This window comes from Dasypus novemcinctus, chromosome 3 (genome assembly GCF_030445035.2).
Source record: "Dasypus novemcinctus isolate mDasNov1 chromosome 3, mDasNov1.1.hap2, whole genome shotgun sequence".
Lineage (NCBI taxonomy): Eukaryota > Metazoa > Chordata > Mammalia > Cingulata > Dasypodidae > Dasypus > Dasypus novemcinctus.
In genome coordinates, this window is record NC_080675.1 from 99,570,476 (window position 1) to 99,582,463 (window position 11,988).

At 36.3% G+C, this 11,988-nt stretch overlaps 1 non-coding gene across 1 annotated transcript; it reads right to left on the reverse strand.

Moving 5' to 3' along the window:
• Positions 1 to 11,411: 11,411 nt before the first annotated feature.
• Positions 11,412 to 11,516, reverse strand: LOC111765199 (U6 spliceosomal RNA). Its single transcript, XR_002797603.1, has one exon. It is a non-coding gene; the product is annotated as a U6 spliceosomal RNA (small nuclear RNA).
• Positions 11,517 to 11,988: the final 472 nt, after the last annotated feature.

Sequence of the window (11,988 nt, forward strand, 5' to 3'; positions counted from 1 at the left end):
AGCAGAAAAATACCTTACCTTCCCCCAGCATAGGACATGATCTCCAGGGATAAGCCTCCCTGGCACAAAGGGACTACTACCAATCACCAATTATCAATGCAACTGGAAAAAGGCCTTTACCAAAAAGGAAGAAAGTTAAAGACAAATAAGTTTATATGGCAAAGAGACTTCAAAGTGAGTTGGGAGTTCATTCCAGAGGTTACCCTTATGCACATCTCAGAAGAATCTCATTGACTGCCAAAGTATATACTACCTCAAATAGTGGGGCTCCTGAGGGCTCTGGCAACATTCAGACACTATAGTCATGGCAGGTAGCTCAGGAGTTTGGTGCCAGTGTGCCTTATTTGCCAGTGTGCCTTCCAATGAAATTTATGCTCCCCAGGGTGACAGAATTGGACTCAGGTGTGGTTTCCCTACACCTGGCTCTTCTGTTTTTCTATTTGAACCCATAATTAGCACTAGAATTGGTAGGTGTATGTCCGAGACTTAAATTATTGCACTGTCCATGTGCCAGCTGGACCCTGAATCTCAACAGATTTGCAACACGTATTCTCCAGTTCATTGGTCTAACCCAGAACAACTAGCAAGGAAGTGATGATGGACAAAGACCATCTCAAAGAAAAGAGAGACCTGCAACTGCAAGCAAGATAATCCCGTCCATCTGCCTCGTGGGATCTAAGTTCCCTCTCAATTAGAAATGTAATGGCCATCACCATCCTAGAATCCTCAGGTTTGGTGAATGAAGTATGGATCAAAGTAGACTTACTAGTATTCTACTATTGACTTACTGTAATCCTAGCAATGGAAGAAATTATACCATTGTGGAGGCAGTGGACACGCAATATTCTGCAGTCAGGGAGAGGGAAAAACAGGTATAATATGGTGGCATTTTTGGGACTTGGGAATTATCCTGAATGACATTGCAATGACCGATACAGGCCATTATATATCTTACCTTAACCTACAGAATTGGGCAGGAGAGAGTGTAAACCACAATGTAAACTGTGATAACAGGACAGCTTTTTAATTGCCACCTTTTTTTAAAATGAGTGTTTAACTATTAATTCTAATAATGACATCAAAATTCCACTATTTAAAATCTTGTAAATATAAAAAGCCTCAGAAACATTGGTCAGAAGCAAAGGTTTGCAAGACAATTCCTAAGTTAAATGTTCACTCCATGGTTAAGAAAATGTAACTTTGGTGTCACAATTCCCTGAATTTGAATCTCAGGCTGTTGCCTGTATAAACTGGAGCAAGTTAGGAAGAATGAACTAACATTTAATGTTTGCCAACTCTATAATAAATACTGTGCTGTGTGCTTTTCATGTATTATTTGAATTAAACTACTCAATCTCTCTAACTCTTAAATTGATTGTGAATAAAAAATTAACTATCGAGATATGGCACAATTATGCATAAGAAGTTATATGTGAAGATTAATGGAGAAGCAAATTTTGACAGGGGAGAAAACCTGGAGATCCTCTCCCTTCTTATGGCCTAACATTTAGCTCTACATACAGGCTGGCCTTGATCAGCCATGTTGTCATGGCCTTCTGATACGTCCATTTCTCTTTCTTTGTCTCTATTGATAGCCTGCCAGTAGTTCTCTGATTGAGGTCAGTTATAGCTCTTGTGAACATGAATATAGAAATGAAATTATTATTAATTTTTCTCTCATTTCTGATAAGTTTATCCTCCTCTTCCACATGTTAGCATCTCCTCTGTATAGTGAAAAAAAACAAAACAAAACATTTCACCAGCTTGAGAACTTGTAAGGACACATGTTGTTTTCCATTTAACTATGGTAGATCTATAAAAGCTGGCTTTTTCTCATAACAAAAGAAATCTGCCTTAATATTCTTTGCAGTAACCATTTTTGCCAAAAAAATGAAATCAATTGGAAAGTGTTTTCATAGTTTTCTGAAATCCTTATTTCTTAGATCCAATATGAGGCTTTCTCTGACATATACAGTCTAAATTAGTTCTTCATTTTATATGCTCCATCATTGGCAGCTTGCATTATTGTAGAATGTATTATAGTGAGCCTTGATTTAAGTTCTTGATTTAGTACCAAACAGCTCTTTGATAACTTACTAAATGCAATCTATATTTCCTCACGTAGTAATGTGCTAAAAAGGGTTAGACATAATAACACATTTTTTAAAATCATCACACTATCCCTTATACATACTCTGTCCATTAATTAACATACGTTGTGATGACATGCTTGAGTGCTCTTTCAAAACAAATTTCCTAAATTTCCATGAACAATGGGCATTCCAGTACTTCTACAACTAAACCATTATGGTAAAGACTTATCTCTTATTCCTCCTACCTCTTATTAACCCAGAGCTTTATATATTCAGCACTCTTTCCTTTCACCTTTATTTACCAAATACTTTAATCCCTAGAAATCTTTTTCCAGTGGAGTTACAATATATATTAACCAGAAGTCAAGAAGTTTTGAGTACAAATAAAATGTGGAACACTTAGCAGTGGCTAGTAGATAGAGTAGTTAATGGTTGCAGCATCTCCGCTTTGGAAGTGAAAGCAAAAATGCATTCAATTCCTCCTGATCTTCTAAGACTTGCTCTCCTGGAAAATATCAAAATATGTCTAAACTGTCTATCTTCCAGATTAAACAAATAATCCTAATATCACAGGAGAGAATTTGCATGTCCTATGACTGCTATGATATTATGCTAGTTATGGTTGTCCCATCACATATTTTAGGGAAATAACCAAAAGTTTAATTTTATGATGCTTGCTAAAAAAGTATAACCTGAGACTTGAAGAATTATTATACACAAAACTGATGTGTCACATCATCTGACTCAGTCTACATTTCCATATTAGTTCACAGTCATGTTCCTAAGGAGATGGCATAAGTTTTAGTTATTTACTGTGCTGTGCTGAAACAAAACAAAACAAAACAAAACAAAACCAGGCTTAAAAAATGGACTAAACTCCCAGCTGGACCAGAACAATCTATTCAGCAAATGGTCTTGGGAGAACAGGATGTCCATAGTCAAGAGAAAGAAAAAAGATCCTTATCTTATACCTTATATAAAAAATTACCTCAAAGTGGATCAAGGGTCTAAATATAAAAGGAATAGTCATGAAATTCCTAGAAGAAAATGTAGGTAAGTACCTTTAAGTTCCTATGGTAGGAGGTAGTTTCTTAAACCTTACCCCCAAAGCATGAGCAACAAAAGAAAAATATATATATAAATGGTACCTCCTCAAAATTATACACTTTTGCACCTCCAAGGACTTTGTGAAAAAGGTGAAAATGCAGCCAACTCAATGGGAGAAAGTATATGTCAATCACATGCCTGATAAGGGTTTAATATCCATGACTTAAAGAGATCATACAACTCATCAATAAAAAGACAAACTAGCCAATTAAAAAAAGGCAAAAAACTTGAAAGGACGTTATCCTAAGAAGAAATACAAATGGTGAAGAAACACATGAAAAAATGTTCAGCATCACTAGCTAATAGGGAAATGCAAATCAAAAGTACAACGAGATATCATTTCACACTTACTAAATTGCCCTCTATTAAAAAGTTAGAAAACTATAAATGTTGGAGAGGGTGTGGGGAGATAGGAATGCTTATTCACTGTTGGTGGGAATGTAGTAGTGTACAACCACTGTGGAGGGTGGTTTGGCAGTTCCTAAGAAAGTTGAATAAAGACTTCCCATGTGACTCAGGAATACCATTAGTAGATAAGCATATAGAAGAATTGAGAGCAGAGACAGGAACAGACACCTGCACCCAATGTTCAGAGCAGGATTATTCATGACTGCCAAAGTTGGGAACAACCCAGGGGTCCATCAAATAATGAATGGATAAAAAAATTTTGGTGTATACACAAAATGGAATATTTTTCAGCTGTGAGAAGAAATAAAGTTGTGAAGTATATGACAACATGGATGAACCTGGAAGGCATAACGTTGAGTAAAACAAGCCAGATACAAAAACATGAATACTGTATAATTCCACTATTATAAGTAAATATATTATATAAACAATGGAAGTAATAATTAGAATATACATCACCAGAACCTAGAACTAGGGTAGAGAATGGACAGCTGGGGAAGCAGACATGGTTCAACTGATAGAGCATCTGCCTACCATATGGAGGGTCTAGGGTTCATTCCTCAGGGCCTCCTGGCCTGTGTGGTGAGCTGGCCCATGTGCAGTGCTGCCATGTGCAAGGAGTGCTGTGCCACGCAGGGGTACCTCCATGTAGGGGAGCCCTATGTACAAAGAGTGTGCCCCACAAAGAGAGCCACCCCACATGAAAAAAGTGCAGCCCGCCTAGGAGTGGCACTGCACACAAGGAGAGATGACTCAGCAAGATGACGCAACAAAAAAGAGACACAGTTTCCTAGTGCCATCTGATAATACAAGCAGACGCAGAAGGACACGCAGAGAACGGACACAGAGCAGAGAAGGAGGGGGTGGGAATGGGGAGAGAAATAAATAAATCTTTAAAAAATTAAAAAAAAAAGAGAGTGGACAGCTGAGTGTTAATCCTTTCAGAATTTGTAGCAATATTATTTGTAAATCTTTGAAAATGAATGTAAATAGGTAAAATATATCATAATGATTGCAACTAAAAGTGCTATTGTATGGGTATGGCAGTGGTTGAAAGGAAAACCTAAGGCCATGTGTATTACTAGAAGGAAAGCTAAAAACTAACATGGGACTCTATAAGATAGTAAAACCTCATGTAAAACTCTGATATGGATAATGTTGCATATATAAGACAGTTTTTACAAGATATAAATACAAATATACTAGAGAAGGGTAAAAGAATAGCAGCTATGTATAACAGGTGAGGCATAGAGAGATTAAAAGGTGTTGATATTTGCTTGTTTGTTTGTTTGTTTGTTTATTATTACTATTGGAATGAGGAAAGTGCTCTGGGAATGATTGGGGTGATGAATGCACAAATTTGTGATTACACCAGATACCACTGATTGTACTTATTGTATGGATTTATACTTTAAGATGTAACAAAAAATTGATTTGTTAAGAAAAGGAGGGGAGTGGGGTGGAACAGAGCAAGTTTATAGAGCTAAGTTTCTGTGCATACAGGAGCAACACCAAAAGAGGTTTCTGCTCAAAACATTAAGTTGTGGACGCTTATATAGGTGTTTGAGAAAAAGAGAAGGTATGAGGGGATGGAGAGGGATAAAGGGGACATGATTTATTTTTGATTCGTGCTTTCTGTGCATTAAGAGGGTATGGGGCTATTTGAACAGGGTGTTCTTGAGGTCCAGTTCATTAATTAGCAAGCAGGATATTGATATAAGTTTGTAGCTTGAACACTTTGTTACAGTTCTTCCCCTCAGGCTCTGGGACTGAGGTTGTATCAGCACAACAAAGGATCATTGGTATGGCAGCTTGCTTCTGTTAACCTCCATTTCTTCTTTAAAACTCCCTGGGTAAAATGGAAATTCAAGCAAATGGTTAGTAAAACCATTTATCATTCCAATTTCACAAGTGTAATGGATGTTGTTATGTCCCACTAAGACTCATTTTATTGGTGGATAGAGCTAATTTTCAGGTAACACATCAATTTGTGTTTATCCCTTTGAATGTGATCTATCCTACTTTCCTTACTTTTTATCCTGAGAGCACTCAACTGATAAATCCTTTGTATAAGAAATCCACCTCTGGGTTTGCTCCTTGGGAAGCCAATATTAGACAGTAATTTTTTTGACATAAAACTCTGCATGTTAGGTAAAATTTGTCTTCATAATGTACTTTCACTTATATGCAGACATGGAAATACTTATGTAAAAAACAAATTTTAAAAATAACTATCTTTCCCCAACCCATTAACTATTTTATTTTCTCTTTGCATTAGTGCCAATACTGAATGAAATGAATCAAGGTAATAAGCCTGTTGTGTCAGTATTTGTGCTTATAGGACTTTGCCACTCACAGAATATGGGAGTTTTACTCTTAATGATATTTCTTATGCTTTACTCAACCATCATCTTGGAAATAGCTTTCTCAAATCTTAATAATCCCTGGCCTCCATCTCCATTCCCCCATGTACTTTTTGCTGGCCAACTTGTCCTTTCTTGATATGTTACTTTCCTCAGTCATAACACCTAAGATGATCATAGACTTTCTCAGGGAGATAAAGGCCATTTCCTTTGGAGGATGCATGTGCTAGATCCTCTTTGTCCATTTTACTGCAAGGACTGAGGTTATGTTACTGGTGATAATGGTCTTTGACTGCTATGTGGCCATCTGCAAGTCCCTGCACTACTCTACCATGAGCTGGCCAAAGTACGTTGAGTTGGTACATACAGTTGGCTTTGTGCATGTCATGAGTCAAATGGCCATAATTGTGCAGCACCTTTCTGTGGTCTCAGGGAAGTGGACAGCTTTTTCTGTGATATACCACTGGTAATCAAGTTTGCATGCATGGATTCTTATAACCTAGGAATATTAATGAATGCAGACACTGGTATGCTGGCAATCACCCACTTAATTCTTTTGGTGATATCTTATACTTATATTCTCTTAACTGTCCAGAAAACCTCTAAAATGGGTGCATCTAAAGCACTCTCTACCTGTACTCTTCACATCACAGTGCTCGTACTCTTCTCAGGCCCTGGCATCTTCATCGATGTGTAGCCACTCCACATCATGTGGGTGGACAAATTTCTTGCTATATTTTACTCTGTTCTCACACCTATCATAAATCCATGTATTTATACCCTAAAAATAAAGAAATAAAAGATTAAGAAGTTACTATGTAGATTTCAAGGGAAATATTTAATAACCAGAAACCTCACTGTGAGCAATTCCAATTGATAGCAAAATGACCTTGTGATATATATGGAAATTTTAGGAAAATAATTTAAATCTACATGTCATGCTTGTCTCCAAATACAGGAAATGGTTTCATATAATTCAGGGAATTTTCAAGTATATTAATAAATCAATGCAATACCAAGAAACATTACTCTGAAATCTAAGAACAAATAATCCTTCTTTATGGTGGAACTACCCAGTCAATCTGTCTATACTATTGACCATGATAAATGAGAACATTGAAATTATTTAATGTAAAGTACTTGTAGGTAATTCTTGGATATTACAAAATTTGGAGGACATAAGAACAAAAAATACATCATATATTATCTTGTTATATATCCTATTATCACAATATAAAACCAGTGCATATCCTCGAGTCAAACATATTAGCACTTTCCTGTCATTATATCCAAGTTTATTGTTCACCCTTCATGCTATAGGCAGATTGTCCTCATGTCCTACCAATTTCTATTAGAATCATCTTCACAGATACTAATCTAGAGGACTAGTAAGTATGCACAGTCTCTAAACATAACCTCAAATGACTTATAGTCTTAATTTCCAATTTGATGGAAATGTTGTTTAACCTGGTATAAGTATTCTTTCTAAGGAAACAAGCAGAGCTCAAAGTTTTGAGGATGGGAAAAAAATGTTTTGTGAGCGTGTTTTTAGGTGTAATAGTGAGAGGAGCTATTCCAATTTGTAAGCAAAATAGTGCCTCTCACTATTACACCTAAGAAGATCTTTTCTCCCAAGGGAGCCATGAAGGAGTCTTCTGCATGACATTTCATAATTATTTATGCCAACTATTTTTAAGTGATCAGGCATATGATAACCATTGTATTCCATGGTCATGATCTCTTTGCTGCATAAGAAATTCTTTTACCAGAATCGATGTTGTACACAGTGCCATTATGAATGAATACAGCATTTTGTAAATCCATGTGTGGTGATAAGTTTTATGGTTTGAAAGAACATATGTATCTGGCATATATGTTCATTCCAATGAAGACAAATGTCTACTTCCACCAAAGTGGAAAGGTCACAATCCACCTGCCACTGATTGGATTATCAGTTTCAAAAGGAAACTGTACCCTTTCAGGGCTTCAGCATTGCTGAAATATTTCTGTTCTGGTTGCCACACCAAGCTTTGGAAGAAAGCCCAGGTTTTTTTACCTACACATGCACTGCAATTCTGGTCATTTCGTAAGGTACCCATTGAGCAAGACCTGGGTGGCTAGAAAAAAAGGCCATCCTACACAAAGCTTGTTATTTTCTACCTGATGACTGAACCTTCCCCTAAAATAGATGAGGTAGATGGGATAACTCTATTTTCATGATCTGTACCCATTTAAGGCAGCCACAGAACACTTTCTGTGTCTCTTTTTCTCTCTCTCTCTCTTTTTTTTAAAGGTTTATTTTATTTATTTCTCTCCCCTTGCCCCTTCCCAGTTGTCTGTTATCTGTATCCATTTGCTGCATGTTCTTCTTTTTGTCTGCTTCTTTTGTTTATCAGTGGCATGGGAATCTGTGTTTCTTTTTGTTGCATCATCTTGCTACATCAACTCTGCGTGTGTGCAGTGCCATTCCTGGGCAGGCTGAACTTTCTTTCGCACTGGGTAGCTCTCATAACCGGGCACACTCCTTGTGCATGGGCGTCCCCTATGCGGGGGGGCACCCCTGCATGGCACAGGACTCCTTGAGCTCATAAACAGTGCATGTGGGCCAGCTCCACGTGGAGGCCCAGGGTTTGAACTGCAGACCTCCCATGTGGTAGACGGATGCCCTATTCACTGGGCCAAGTCCACTTCCCCTGGGTCTCTTTGCAAGCAGTATTATTCTAATTCTATTCATTCTAAGTCCTGTACGGGTCATCAAGCTATGACTAATTGTCCATGTTTCTAGCTGAAGGGGATATACAAATGTAATCCTTGGATTTCTGTCCAACAGAAGTATCACTCACAATTGTTCTTCATGGCTACTTTTAATTAGGGCATTAAAGCTGCAAGCTTGAACTTCTAGGTGGTGCATATAAAACCTCCTGCATACATTGGCATCCAGCAAGACCACAAAAGGAGCTCCACTACAAAACTTCCCAGGGAAACTGTTAAAAAGTATTAAAAACAAGCAAGCGTTTAAATTCTCTGAAAATAGTCCAGGGTGTGGAAAGCAAATGAAAAAACATTTTTCAAAGGTGTATATTAAGAATAAATGTAACATGGAGCATTTTGGTGACATTGAAATTGTCCTGCATGACATTGCAATGGCAGATACGGACCACTTTACATTTTGTCAAAGCTATAAAATTGTGCAGTGTAAATTGTAAACCATAATGTAAACTACATACCATAGTTAGTAGCCATTCTTTAATATGAGTTCATCAATTGTAACAATTGTACCAAACTAATGAAAGATATTGTTAAAGGGGGAAAGTATGGGAAGGGGAGGGGATTAAATATACGAGAAGCCCCCTATATTTTCAATTTAACATTTATTTAACCTAAACCTTCTTTCAAATATAATTAATTTAAATTAAAAAATTAGTTTAAGTTCATTCATCTAAAGACAATGAATCAGCACCAATCTCAGATTCCTAGATATACAATTAAATATTCCTGAAGAATATTATGACAAATTCTGAACAGCAAAATGCAATTATCTGAAATAAGTATGTTATGCAAACATTTGTCCTTTTTCATTTGCACTTTATCTTTGTCCACACAGAAGTAGTCTTCTAAAATTAAATATTTTAAAAATCATTTCTGATAAATGAACAAAAAAAAGTGAATTTTTAAGAAAGGGGAGATTCTGTGGAATTTGAATGATGAAAGTTCCTACCAAGTCTCCCCTCAGCTCATAAAGGTAAAACCTCCAGTCCTAACCACTTGAACCTAGAACACAGGGCTCAGTCTCCCATGTGCATACAGTTAGAGTGGTTGCTTACTGGAAGAACAATAGGTCAGCTTTCCCCATCTGTCTCCACCTCTCTGCTGATGAAGCTAAGTCTCTGACAAATGTTGTTAATAGGTGAAGGTCATTTCTTCTACTCAGACCCCACTCATGCATTTCTTCTACTCAGGCCCCACTCATGGAACAGGGTATTTAGCTTGGTCATGACAAGCAAAGTCTGCGATCCTGGTCATCTTGCTCTGTGCTCTGATATCATCTTTCCTCACCAGGAGAGACAATCTGAGCTCACTCAGACCACTACACCCCTCACACCACTGAGTGTTTAACTCCTGTAATAAAATGGAGGCTTCTCCCCATTTAAAGCTCTGATTAATAATATGATGCTTAGGGACAGAAGCAGGCCTTTATATACAGATCTTCTAATAACTTCCCCAAGGAAATGACTTCATTTAAAGTGGTCTTTGGAGAAAGTGAAGCTTTAGAGTACTCCCAAAAACAGTGGAGTCTGTGGTGTAAGGCAATGTGAATGAGATTCAATATACAGCTAAATATAGGCCAGCTATAGGGAGACCATGGTAAAAATCATTTGGAAAATAATTAACACTTTCATGATAAAAAATAATCTCGTAGTTATAGAAGAGAACTTTCCAAATCTGTGAAAGGACATTTATAAACAGCTCAGAACTATCAGAACACCTGATAGTTCTGATAACTATCAGAACTATCAGAACAGCTCAGAACTATAGTTAATGTGAATAGATGAGATGTTCCCACTGTAATATCAAGAAGAGGACCAAGATGTTCACTCTGACAACTTCTGTTCAACATTTCACTTGAGAATCCTGCAATGAATGTTAGGAAAAGAAAGAAAGAATAGTCAACACTGATTATACTGAAATCCATTGATTGTACACTTTGAATGGACTTTATGGTATGTCAATAGAAAATAAAGTAAATAAAAAGAAACTGAATTCTGGTGAATCAAAAAAAAAAAAGTCATCCAATTTGGAAAAGATAAAAGTAAACTTTATTAGTATATAACTTGAATTTCTACATTAAAAATTCTAAGGAATCTACTATAAAAGTATAAGAACAAGTAAGGGATTTCAACAAAAGTGAAGATACGAGATTAATATACCAACTCATTTGAATTTTATATGCTCACAATGAACAATCTGTACTTAAAATTTAAAAAATTATTACATTTCTATAGTACCAAAGGAAATAAAATATTTGGGAATGCATTTATCAAAATTACTATGGAACTTACACTTGGCAAACTCAAAACATTGTTGAAAGAAACCAAAGAAGATGCAAATAATTGCTTAAAGCTTTCATGTTCCAGAGGTGAAATACTTAACATTGTTATATTAGCAATACCTTCCAAATATATATGCCATTTTAATCAATTCCTATCAGGATTCTAGCTGACATATTGTTCAATATTACAAACTAATTTTAAAATCTTGAAAGCAATTTTGTAGTACAAGGACATGGTGGGAGTATTCACACTACCCAATTTTACATTTAGTACAAAGCAACTGTAGTCAAGCCAAAGTAGAGTGGGCCAACAATAGACATATAGATAAATGGAATAGAATTGAAATCCCAGAAATAAAACCATCTATCTATGTATAATACTTTATTTTTTGTAATATGAAAAGATTCATAAATATACAGGTCATCCTTGCACAGAGATCATGCTAATGTTCCCTGGATTTTTCCAGTTGTAGTACATGTGCTGCCAAAGTGAACATGACAAGTTATTTTAATATATATTAGTTTTTTTTTTAATTTTTAAAGATACTTAGATTACATAAGTATTGCATAAAAAAACAGAAGATTCCCATATAACCAACTAGCTACCACTCTCACACTTTCCCACATTAACAACATCCTTAGTGTGGTTACATTTATTACAATTGATGAACATATTTTGAGCATTGCCATTAAGTGTGGATTATAGTTTACATTGTAGTTTACACTCTTTCCTGTAGAATTTTGTAAACTATAATAAGATATACAATGGCCTGTATCTGTCTTTGCATTGTCATTCAGGTTATTTCGAAGTCTAAAATATGGCCCCATATTATTCATCTTTTTCCCTCTCACTCCCCCCAGAACCTCCAGTGGCTACTGCCTCCACATCAATGACAAAAGTTCTTCAATTGCTAGAATCACACTAAGTCTACAGTAGAATACCAGTAAGTCTACTCTAGTCCATCAT